Source organism: Gymnogyps californianus, chromosome 2 (genome assembly GCF_018139145.2).
Source record: "Gymnogyps californianus isolate 813 chromosome 2, ASM1813914v2, whole genome shotgun sequence".
Classification (NCBI taxonomy): Eukaryota; Metazoa; Chordata; class Aves; order Accipitriformes; family Cathartidae; genus Gymnogyps; species Gymnogyps californianus.
In genome coordinates this window covers 141,613,020-141,625,155 of record NC_059472.1, presented here as the reverse complement: position 1 = coordinate 141,625,155, position 12,136 = coordinate 141,613,020, and positions in this window count along the sequence as shown.

Genomic DNA, 12,136 nt, shown 5'->3' with positions numbered 1-12,136 from the left:
CCTAACTTCCTGTTTGGGAAATCATTGTTCTCGTAGGAAATTAATGCAAGAATTCTGTTCTAGGATGCCTTTATTAAAACACTTACACAGCACTGTCTTGAGCTTCTATCCAGGAACTTGCAAAATTAGGAAACACCATCTGAGCAATACTTAGCTAATAAAATGCAATTAGTTAGACATACAGTCTTAAACCAGCAGAACTTCCCTGGAATGAGGTGGAAAAAAGGGAAATAATACAAAAGATGCTTTTGAGAAACGTGAATATTCTTCAATATAGGCACTTTTGAATAATCAGGCTTACTGACTTGCTCCTCATCTTGGTTGCCTGATTTCCCACACTGCAAATATGTTAGTTTATTCCTGGTCTCCTTCTTTGGAGCAAACAACTAGTTTGATTTGAAATGTAGCTTGGGTATATTTCTGTGGATAGTTTGCTCCAGAAATGTTTTCCTTTAGGCAGTGTGCTTGTATTGCACTGTACCATCCTCCAGCACCCAGTGAACAAGCTGTATGTTGTAATACTCTGCTATTGACTGCTTCTACTTCCAATGTTTCACAGTACTGACACTGATCTTACAACACCCTACTCCACTGACCATTGCCATTACCCTGTTTTTTCATCCTTTGCCCTTGACTGGCTTGAATGACCATGATAAGCAGCAGGCATCTGAGGAAGATATTGATGACCATTAAAACACTTTTGTTTAGGAGGGTGGCAGCAAGAGTGCTCGCACTAGCAGTTGTGTGTCCAGTCCCACAGATGAAGAGGTTGAAAATCCTTGTATTGGGTGTAAGGACCCACACTGGAGCAGTTCATGAAGGACTGCAGCCTGTGGGAAGGACTCAAGCTGGGACAGGGGAGAAGTGTGAGGAGGAAGGAGCAGCAGAGAGGAACAGCTAAGGACTGACCAAACTGTTAGGAACTGACCACAGTCCCCCATTCCCCATCCCCCTGCGCTGCTTGGGGTGGCGGAGGGAGGAGGTGGAAGACTTGGGGAAGAAGGAGTGAAGTTGAGCCTGGGAAAATGCAGTAGGGTGGGGGGAAGTTGTTTTAATTTTTTTCCTTGTTTCTCACCATCCAACTCTATTTTAATTGGCAATGAATTAAATTAATTTTTCCCAAGTCAGGTCTGTTTTGCCCATCATGGTAACTTGTAAGTTATCTCCCCGTCTTTTTCTTGACCCAGGAACTTTAGCATCTTATTTTCTCCCCTGTCCTGCTGAGGAGGGGGAGTGAGCGCGTGGCTGGGTGGGCATCTGGCAGGCAGCCAAGGCCAACCCACCACAATCCTTCAGAATGATATCTGTTCAGAGAACAACTGGGTGAGGTCACCAGGATACTGCAAGTTTTAGAAAACAAACAGCATCTCGAGCCACCACAAAACCAGCTGTGGAAAAGCCAGCATCTCTTCCAGTTGTTGACACTGATCATAATACTGTTGCTTTCTATCCTTATATGCTTCCCTATGTACTTTAGCTGTGTGTATTTCTTAAGTCCTGGCATGCACCCACCTGCTATTGCACAAATTCTTATAGGAAAAATTATATCACTACCTGTTGAATCCCTAATTGCTGCACTTTTCAGGAATGCATCCTCAGCAGATAGAATGGTATGGCTGTACATTAAGCACTCCCATATATTCTCATGTCAAGGCCAAGGGATACAAACTAATGCTTTATGTGATGCAATAACAACGTCACGTTTCCAGGCTATGGTGCAGGTCTGACATATTTTAAGTACTCTGCTATGAAAAATTATAAGAAATAATAATACTGTCTTTGACTCAGCATGTGGGACTCAGAGAACACCAAGTGCCATGAAGTGCAGCATCTGCTTTAGATGCTGCTGGCCCTGAGCACTGTGGATGTGAACCATTGCTGCACCCTTTTGCTTGGGAGAGAGTGACTGCTTTCTCTGGCAGGTACCTTTGTTTATACAGGCATAGCCTGCTTCCCTGGATATCATTAAAGTTTTCTCCCTGTAGCTGTGTGTGCTTGCTGAGGCAGCTGGTTACTTCTCATCTGTAAGAATCCAAGCAATGCCCGAATTGAACTGTTGCCCCGGAGGGGCTGTTGAGTTTCCCCAGCTTCATCCCAGTTTATAGGGTCACAGCTCTGCTGCCAGTTAGGGGGACTTGCCTGGTGTTCCAGGTTACCTACCCCATGTTCAAGGCTGCTGGCTGCGAGGCTGTGCAGACAATAGATCCTCATATTAACCAGATCACTGTTGGTACACCTGGCTAGCTGTGTTTTCTCATCTATCATTACCACTAGTCAGCTTCAATCCTACCAGTCTTGTGAAACAGTATCCTTTAGCTGCTCTACTCTCTGTGCTTTGACTAAGTTGTTCATCCATTGTTTTCACAAGGTTTTGGGTTGAGGTTTTTTGTTTGGTGTTAGCTATTTCCATTAACCATATCTGCTGTTTTGGTATGGTATGTCTTGCCTATTTGGCCATCAGCAGCATCCCTTTCCCACAAGTTTTTTTCCTTCAGATGCCATTTGCAGACATTTAAGCATAAAGTTTGTTGATGTGGTTCTCCAGCATAAAATCAACTCTTCTAGAATGACTTCATTATTTACTAAAATAAAAATTCTTATTGTATATGAGGTCTTTCCCTGTAGTCTCATTATTCAGCAAAACTGAGTCAAAAATACTATCTTGTTTCTCAGTGACTGGTGTGGAAACTCATCACTGAAATCCTGTCCCCCACTGCAACTCGCAGGATTTGTTCTCTAATGTATATTAGTAATTCCTGTAATGATACCATTCCTTCTGCATTTTCTTTGCCTATTGAGATTAGAGATCCCTGTTCATATCCAGTGTGATCTGTAGATCAGACTGCCAGCAGTTCTCAAGTTTCCAGTTATAAGAGCTTCCAGAGTTACTTTGATTCCTGCTGTTTCCTCTAATTTCTTTATATTTGTCAAATCATTATATGTACAATATTATTCTGCCATTTCAACCTTTACTCTATATTCCTATTTTGACACCTATATTCCATGATTATTACCTCACTGTATTTCTGTTATCTTAATAATCCCTCCTATCACATTGTGCACCAATACTTGAAATAATCCAGCTAGCTCCTTGAGCTTGTCTCATTATTGAAAAAAACATTTGCATGATCTTTTACAAAACTTGTTTCTTCCTTTTTTTTTTTTTTTAAATTCAGCTCTTTTCCTTACTCTGTTCCCTAAGTTACTACTCACCCATTTCTTATGTTGTTTCTCCTTGCTGTCCTACTGATACCTACTGATATTTATCTGTTCCAGCATCTGCTCTATTTTTCAGGTGTGGAGGTCATACAGAGGCCTCCAGAGCTTTTTCTTTTCAGAGGCAAATAACTTCTGCGTCTACTCTGGCAATAGCCTCTCAACTTTTCTTTAAAGAGACTTACTAGTCACACAGACCTGTATTTTCCTGATGCTGATGTGACTGTCTGGCCATCTCCCTCATCATATCCTCTGTTTGCCCATCCTCCTCCCTTCAGTTCTTTCTCGAAATTTCCTGCATGTTAGTCTTCTTCTTTCTAGGGTTGTGCTTCCTGAGGCTTCTCTTTAAAGAAAGGAAATGCCAAATACCAACCAGAAACACCCACAAATACATACAGAGTGATCACTGCATTGTATTCTTCATGTTTTTCTGCCTGCTGCCACCGGCCCACAGGAAGATACATTCCCTGGCATTTACTTAAATTCTCAGTTGCTGAATAGGGAAAGTTGAGTGAACCGCAAATGATCCTTTTCCCTGGGGACGAGTCTTGCAAGCACTGTAATGCTAATAGCAACCAGTCCAGAGACAGCAGGACCTGCTAGTCTTTTAGGAGCAGTAGGCAGGTTGGCATAGATCATTTCCACGTAGTTATTGGTTTATGAGCCAGCAGAACTGACGTTCAGAGTGGGACTTACACCAGCCTTGCTCAGTTGTGCACTCTGATGAGCTCACAGCCTGAGGGAATTTCTGCAGGCATAAGCCGGTATCTACATAATCTTAGTGCTCATGTAAAGAGCAGCTGCACTCCTTTGATTATTGCAGGCCAGTTATCTGTTGAGCCACTCTGCGGGTGTTAGTTTCATTTTCTTAAATTGCCAGCTGTTTCCTGATTGCATGGCGCGATACTGTGTTTCCCTGAGCTGTGTTGTATGGGCTGATGTGACAACCATTCCTTCTCTGCACCAACATTCAACAGACGGCTCTTAACCTGACATTCCCCAGTAGCTTGTAATCTCAGTGGGGTTTGAAGCAGTATCATCCTTCCCCCAGTTCTGGCCTCTTCTCTTGCACTGTATGATTGTGTGGTGAGCTGGTCCAAGGAACTGAAGCACTCTGTTATATGTCAGCTTAGTCTATGGACAGATCAGATCTGGTGAGCTTTCTGTGAGGTTGCTTGAGCTCCTTACCAGCGTGGGTCAGACCATACCAGTGGAAGGAGCGGAAGGTGCTGTAAAACCACATACTTGTATGGACATGTGCATTTGCAGGCTACCAAAATCTACGCAAACAACAGCTGAAATTGTTATGCATGTTCTTTTGTGTTCTGCGATGTCAGTCAAAGTATGGGAAGGCTCTAACAGGTAATTGTGAAATGGCTCTGATTGGTCCTGACTTGCCTTGGTCTTTGCTGTTATCTTTTGTAAGGTAACTGGCTGGTTAAAAGGCTTGGGTGTTGTGATCTGAAACACTGCTGTTACCTGGTTAGCTGCCTCTCTAGGAAATACGCAGCTCCTTTCCCACCCTCACAATTTCCCTCTTTGTTTATGCCTTTTGTTATAAAATTATACATCACCGCCCTTATTCATATTCCTTGTGGTGGAACTCCTAAGTAGATGATATCCTTGACTGATGAAGTTACAGCAAAGACATTTCTTGAGCACTCTTTTTTTTCTGGTATCCTAAACAGGCATGGTTGACAACTGGCACTCTGTGTGCCCTTCCTATGCTGGCAGGCAGATGGAGGTGGGTGCTCAAGCTCAGTATTTTTGTGAAGACACATGCTGCTATGACTGCAGGTTGTGCAAACCCAGCTGAATTAGCTAGCTTGAGTGCTGATAGTGCAGACAGGCAGCAAGGACCCTTGAGGGGCTGTACCCCGATGTATCTTACCTAGGCTACCCCTGAGCTGTGTGGCCAGCGCTGAACACCCATGTCCAAGGCGCTTGGGGAGTCAGAGAATTGGAGGAAGCTGAGCTACCAGCTGTCTCAAGGGAACGAACTTGCAGAGCTCCCAGAGGACTCAAGCTATTTGATCTAGACTAGACTAGACTAGACTATTTTTTCAGTTGGAAGGGACCTACAACGATCATCTAGTCCAACTGCCTGACCAATTCAAGGCTGACCAAGTTAAACCATGTTATTAAGGGCGTTGTCCAAATGCCTCTTAAACACTGACAGGCTTGAGGCATCGACCACCTCTCTAGGAAGCCTGTTCCAGTGTTTGATCACACTCTTGGTAAAGAAATGCATCCTAATGTCCAGCCTAAACCTCCCCTGGCACAGCTTTGAACCATTCCCGCGCATCCTATCGCTGGATACCAGGGAGAAGAGATCGGCACTTCCCTCTCCACTTCCCCTCCTCAGGAAGCTGCAGAGGGCAATGAGGTTGCCCCTCAGCCTCCTTTTCTCCAAACTACACAAGGCCAAAGTCCTTAGCTGTTCCTCATAGGACATTCCTTCCAGCCCTTTCACCAGCTTTGTTGCCCTCCTATATATTAAGTAGGTCTTTCCTTTTCCTTGTCTTATTAGAGATGGAGAAAAAGTGATCATGACCCCTTTTGTTAGAAGAACTTTTTCTACATACTAGAAGACTTATTTCATCTTTCTTGGTATCTTTTCCCACCAAGATACTTTTTTTTAGGCCTTTTCTAAACCTTTTTTCTCATTTATGTTGCTTCTCAAAGGCTTTCCTCATTTGGCTTTATCTTTCAGACACACTTGAAAGGAATTTCAAATGGAATCCAGTTTTCTAACTGTCCTAGTCTGCTGTTTAGAATAGTGATCTGGAATACTTGAATGTAATTGGAATGTTTTGTACTTTTAGATACAACTTGTGGATGGGACTAAGCATGACAGGCTTAAAGGACTTGGAAAGTGCTTGAAAGCCAGGTTTTGAATTGAATATGATTTGATAAATATAAAAAATCAGCAAGGTGAAGTTAAAGAGGAAAGCGTAGCTCTAAGGAAAACACATGAATGTTGTCCAACACAATTTTGGTTTTCTCCCAGGTAAGCTTTTATTTTGACTTAGCAAAACAACCTTATTCATTTACCAATAAGATAGAAAAAAGTTATATAGAAGCTAGTTTTTAGAACTCCATGAAATATAAAAGATGTACCTTGACGAAAATCTCAGTGTTGACATTAGACAGTACTTTTCTAAATAAGAACATGTGTTAATTTTCTTCGGGGTATGGTACTGTATAGAGGTGCTCTAGTTTGGAAGCCCTGCCCTAATATTTCTACATTAAACTGTATCTGAGTTATGAGATCCACTGTGACCAGCAGCTTTGTACTTTGCCCTGGAACGCAGCACATAGCCTGAAGAGATACATACATATTATCTTTTTAGGCGGAGTGGGATTTCCAACACGCTGGTATTTGCATTGCATGTTTAACTGAACTGTGATGCAAATTTATACTTGAACGGACTCCTTAGATGTCTAATCTTTTATTTGTCTTCTACTCTTCTTGTGTATTGTTTATTTACCACAGGTTCTAATCAAGAAATGATCCTTTGCTTTTTTCCTCATTATTTTAACAACACAGCACAACTGTCACTTTCCATCTCAAGGCTGCATCAGTTTCGTTGCTTACAATGTGATCCCTTTATATCTGTCTGTGAAGTGTTTGGAAACTTTTGCTGCAGTTCTGTTGCTCTCTAGAAAAGCCTTACAGCCTCCACAGAAAGGCAGCGAGGGAGCAAGGCTTCTATTCTGGAGGAGCTGGGCTCATTTCATACACTCAGGAGTCTTTATGAAGAACTACTTTTTGAGCAAACATTTCTGTATAGACTGACATGGACTGTCAAACTGTCAGCCGGTGATGAAGATTGGATCCTGCACTTTGATGGTTTTAAGAGATGCTTATGAACAACATTCTACAGTTTTTCATGTGCAAGTAGAGAATATACTCAAAAATACAGCATGACTTACTGTTCAAGGGCATTCTAATACAACAGCATTAAAAAAAAAATCTTTGGTTGGCTGAAAAAATATTCTCAACACAGCTGTTTAGCTACTTAGAAAGTAGCTGTTATAAATCAGGAAGCCTCTTATAGGAGGCAGGATTGAGGAATCAGTCCCCCTTCAAATGTACAAGTCATCTGGGACATGCTCAGTTTGCATGTCTGTTAGAAGAAGTTAGTGTTTGCTGTCATTAACTCCTTTCCCTTTCTTCTTGTCCCTGTCCCAAGCATAGTTACCCAGAACCTCCTGCCATCTCCTGTGGGAAGCCATTGCCCTCTAGCTTCCAGAATGGTGTATGGTACAGACGCATTGATAGCAGTCTGGTGACAGATGTCCAAAGGAATTATGCTAACACTGAAGAAAATCCATAGAAAATATGTGATTGTATTTTATCTGAGTAAGGCAAAAAGAAATAAAAAAGCTACTTAAAACAAAAAAGTTGTTTAACTTGAGATTATAAAACAATGAGCTCTTTCCTTTTCAAGGTTCATCTTTCTACAGGCAAAGCATGGAGGTATATGCACAGTGCTGTGCTTGTATTTTGCCTTCATATCTAGCTTAGCTGGCCATACATGTTTCAAGGGCGTGGTTAATGGAAGCATACATTCTCTTTACATTAACGTGAACTCATTGTGTTATAACTGCTAGTGTCATTTTTGCGGAGAACTACCCACTAATCATCTCCCTCCCTGTGCTCACAGAATCACAGCATGGGTGAGGCTGGAAAGCACCTCTGGAGACCATCTAGTTCAAATCCTGCTCAAAGCGGGGTGTTAGGAAAATCTCATTCCCTAACTATTATATCAATTACTCTTCATAGTATAAAATTGTATTAACTTTCTTTAAAAAATGTATATAGTTTACATTGTATACTGAATAGCCACGCTTAAGCAAGCAAACTGAAGGACCCCAGCTCATCATAAGAAGGAGAAGGACAGCCTAGCCCCCAAGATAAGGACTTTGCTTCTTGGAATCTTAAAAGCTGTCCATGAAGGATAAAAGATACCCCTGGACAACCAAGATAACGCCAGCATCCTAGCCCCTCTAATACATCTTTGAAATCCTCCCATTGTCTGTCATCATAGATAAGTAACTATAGCAAGACCGACTCCAGGGCCGTCTGATCAATAGAGAAGCAGGTGGATGATGACACCACAGAAATACAGTTGCTTTGCAAAGTTTTACCATGATTAGCGAACGGTAGTATGTGTTTGTTAAGCAGCAATAAGTCAAATTGTGTTGCACCTGAATGCTTGAAATGCTTGTAAAACTACATTCAGGGTGCCCCAATTTGAATGGGACACATCATGCACATGAATAAAAGAATTACTCTTCTAATTCTATGCTTTGCATCCTAGCCTCTCTCTTTAGTCGGTATGGGCCAGCTGCAAATTTGCGTAACAAGGGTCACCTACAGCAGGTTGCCCGGGACTGCATCCAGTTGGGTTTACAATATCTCCAAGGATGGAGACTCCACAGCCTCTCTGGGCAGCCCGTTCCAGTGTGTGACCACCTTGACAGTAAAAAAGATTTTTCTTATATTCATACAGAATTTATTGTGTTTCAGTTTGCCGCTTGTCCTGTCACTGGGCACCACTGAAAAGAGCCTGGCTCTGTCTTCTTTGCGCCCCCCTTTCAGGTATTTATAAACATAGATAAGATCCCCTTGAGTCTTCTCTTCTTCAGGCTGAACAGTCCCAGCTCTCTCAACTCACCATTGTATGTCAGATGATCCTTCATCATCGTTGTGTGCCCTTCTTTCCATGTCCCCTGTGCAGCCATGTCCTCTAGGGAGCTGAGGACTTTGGTCCAGGTCACCATGAGCTGAGCAGAGCCACAGGAAGGAGGGACACATGGCCTGGTTAACAGCTTGTACTGGGGAGCCCAGCACTGGACCCAGCACTCCAGATATGTCTCACCAGTGCTGAGTAGAAGGGAAGGGTCACCTCCCTCGACCTACTGGCAACACTTCTCCTAATGCTGCCCAGGATACCATTGGCCTTCTTGATCTTGCTGTAGTCTTAATAGCATTGTGGAATATTAGTCAGCTGCCCTGTAAGAAGGGGTTAATGTTTCAAAGCCATAATGAAGTGTAAGATGGAGCATTCTCATATAAGCAGTGGTGAAAGCCCAAAGTGACATTCTTCAGTATTCTTATGAATTGCCTTTAAGCTATGTAGTAAGAAAAGATGAAGTCCTACACACCACCTTGTGATTCGGTACAAGTGGCTGGAGTTGCTCTGACTGCTGTTGCTGTTCCTACATTCTGCTTCCAGTTGTGGCTTATCTTCCCTACCTTTGATCTCAAGTCCACAGCCTCACTTCATCAAAGAAAGCCATTCTTCACCCTCATCGGTGGACAAATGAAATGGGAAAAGCCTCCACCAAAGGGAATGAGAAGAAAACATGACAGGACTTTCTAATTTCCCCCCCCACATCTCAAGTTTTGAACATACTACATTCTCTTTATCCCCATCTCACACCTGAACAGCCCGATGTATACCTCATCTAGTTTAACGGACAAACTCTCCAGTGGTTTTGGTAAGATTTGGAATAGATCTTGCAGCAATAAATAAAAGGTTAGCAATCTCTTTTGAATGTGGTAGTACCAGTGAGAAAAGGCCAAGAATCCAGTTTTGGTTGAAAAGGTTTTCTTTTTCATCCATTAAAATTCTCTGACGTTTCAGAGCTGTTTTTTCCTCATAGTTTATTGGTTTTATACCAAAAGGATTTTTCCACCAAAAGTAGCTAAGTGCACTGTGCAAATTTTGGAAGAATAGTAAAGAATGAGCACAGTTTGAATAGGAATTTAAAGCACTAGTGTGTTTTTGTTTAACAGCTAGTAATACACAAGACGCAGTGAAACAAAAATAGATGAGAACAATATAATATAAGCAGAAGGCAACTTGCCTGTGTTTGCTCTCTGTCCCTTGCAGTAACATATTTCTATTTGCAGAGCTAGTTCTGCTGTCGTAGCTAGAATTATTATTTAAGCCAGACAATGAGCTTTTCTTCTTTCTGTAGCAAAATGAGTTTCCCCACCAGTCGAGTTTTTGTCAGTCAATTTTGGTTTTAAGTGGGGAGTAGGAACGTGGCTGCCATGACCTGCATACACTTTCACAGCTTTACAGAGAGGTCGTAGCTAGATGCAGAGGGGAAGCCCCAGGGCGGCAGCGGGGCCAGGGGGTACAGCGAGGCTGGGTGTGCTCTTCCTGCGCCGCTGTGTGACAAGGGGAGGGAGAGGGCCTCCCGGGGACATTTTACTTGACCTTCCCCAGAGCAACAGGCAGATTTTTGTCCCTTATTTATACACCTAATGATATATGTCCTTTCCAGTGAAAATGGATAGCCATACATGGACCCACAGAGCTATCAGACATTATGTGCTGCATAAACAAAATTATTTTATTAAAATATTGTACAGGTATTTTGCAGAGGCTTAAAAGACTGTTAGGGTGGACTTCTGTCTTAGATTGCTAAAGTAATCTAACATTATTGACAGATGGCTTAATTTGAAATGGCTTGCTTATCTATTATCAAGACATAAGCACAGATTCTGAAACAAAATGTTTCAGGGGCCTTAGAATGCACTCAGGCATGGGCCAAATGTGCCTACGGTGAGCTTAAAAGAACGAAGAACAGAACTGATATTGAACGGATTTATTTTTGTTTGTCACGAAAATACTTAGAACAATGTATACTACTGGCAGTTTTAAATACAGAGGCTCCAGAGGTGGAGAAGCAGTTATTTCTGTAAATCCATCTGCATTTTTTGCCCTGTGGCCCTGCAGTGACATCCAATGTGGTAAGATGGTGTCGAGCACTTCAGAAATCTGTATGCTCATTTCAGAGCAATTAAAATATCCACTCCAGCAAGATGAGGAGGAGGAAAGAGGGTGAAAATCAGACTTCGCACATCCCAAAGGGCTGTCCCAATTTGAAACACACAAATGAAGTCAGCTTTGAATGAACGATGGAGGAATTTGTGGGGATGGCCCCTGAGCGTCTCGATCCTTCAGGACAACTTCAGTACTTCGGAGTTCTGCCCAAATGTTTCTACTTACAGCCTCTGCCTGATGCCTTCATGTCAGAGGGTTATTTCTTAGGGAGCAGATCTGGTGACTATGTTATCTTTGCGATCACCTCCGTACTCCTCTCAAATCTGGGCAGCACCAGCTGCCTCTGTGAAGTGCCAGGTCCTCTTTTCCTCACACGCAACAGCGAAGGTGTCCTTTTCCCTTTTTTTCAGCATCACAAGATCAGAATATTCACTGAAAACTGTGTTATTTTTCCTTCTCTTTGAAAGAAGGAGGCAGGAAGAATGCTTAGTAAACATGGATTAGGGACGTATTTTAAATAAGTGCAAATTATTTTTCATAATACAGAGTGCTTTAAAGAATCCCATACAGCATGTCTTAAAGGGTGGACACACTGTATGCTTTCTCATTACTCACCCTAATGATTTTCCACACAATTAGCTGTTACTGAAGTATCCTTTTTTTTCTGTAGATTATTCAAATTCAATTCATAATTGCCTTTTTCCCTGGCTGCAGCAAACTGACACTATCTAATAGCTGACCCTGTAGAAATAATAGTGAATTTTCCTGCAGGATTCAGACACCTGTTAACAGAAGCTTCTGGAAGAGGATTTCTCTATTTGTGAAGGGACTTGTAGCACACTGTCTGTTTAAACAGAGTAAGATTGGTTTCATTTGCACTGGAGAATTATAATTTTAATGTATAAATAGCCTGAACATTCTGCAGCTTGCAGAAATTACTTGAATATTACTTGCTCTTCTAGTCAATGAGAAACAGGCTCTTCAGCAGCAAATAGAAAACCAGTTCAAATGCAAAGGAAACAGACTTTAATGAGAACACATTATTTTGAATAATATACATATGTACATTTTAAAATTGTAACTGCCTGACTGATCAGTTTCTATGTTTGTAA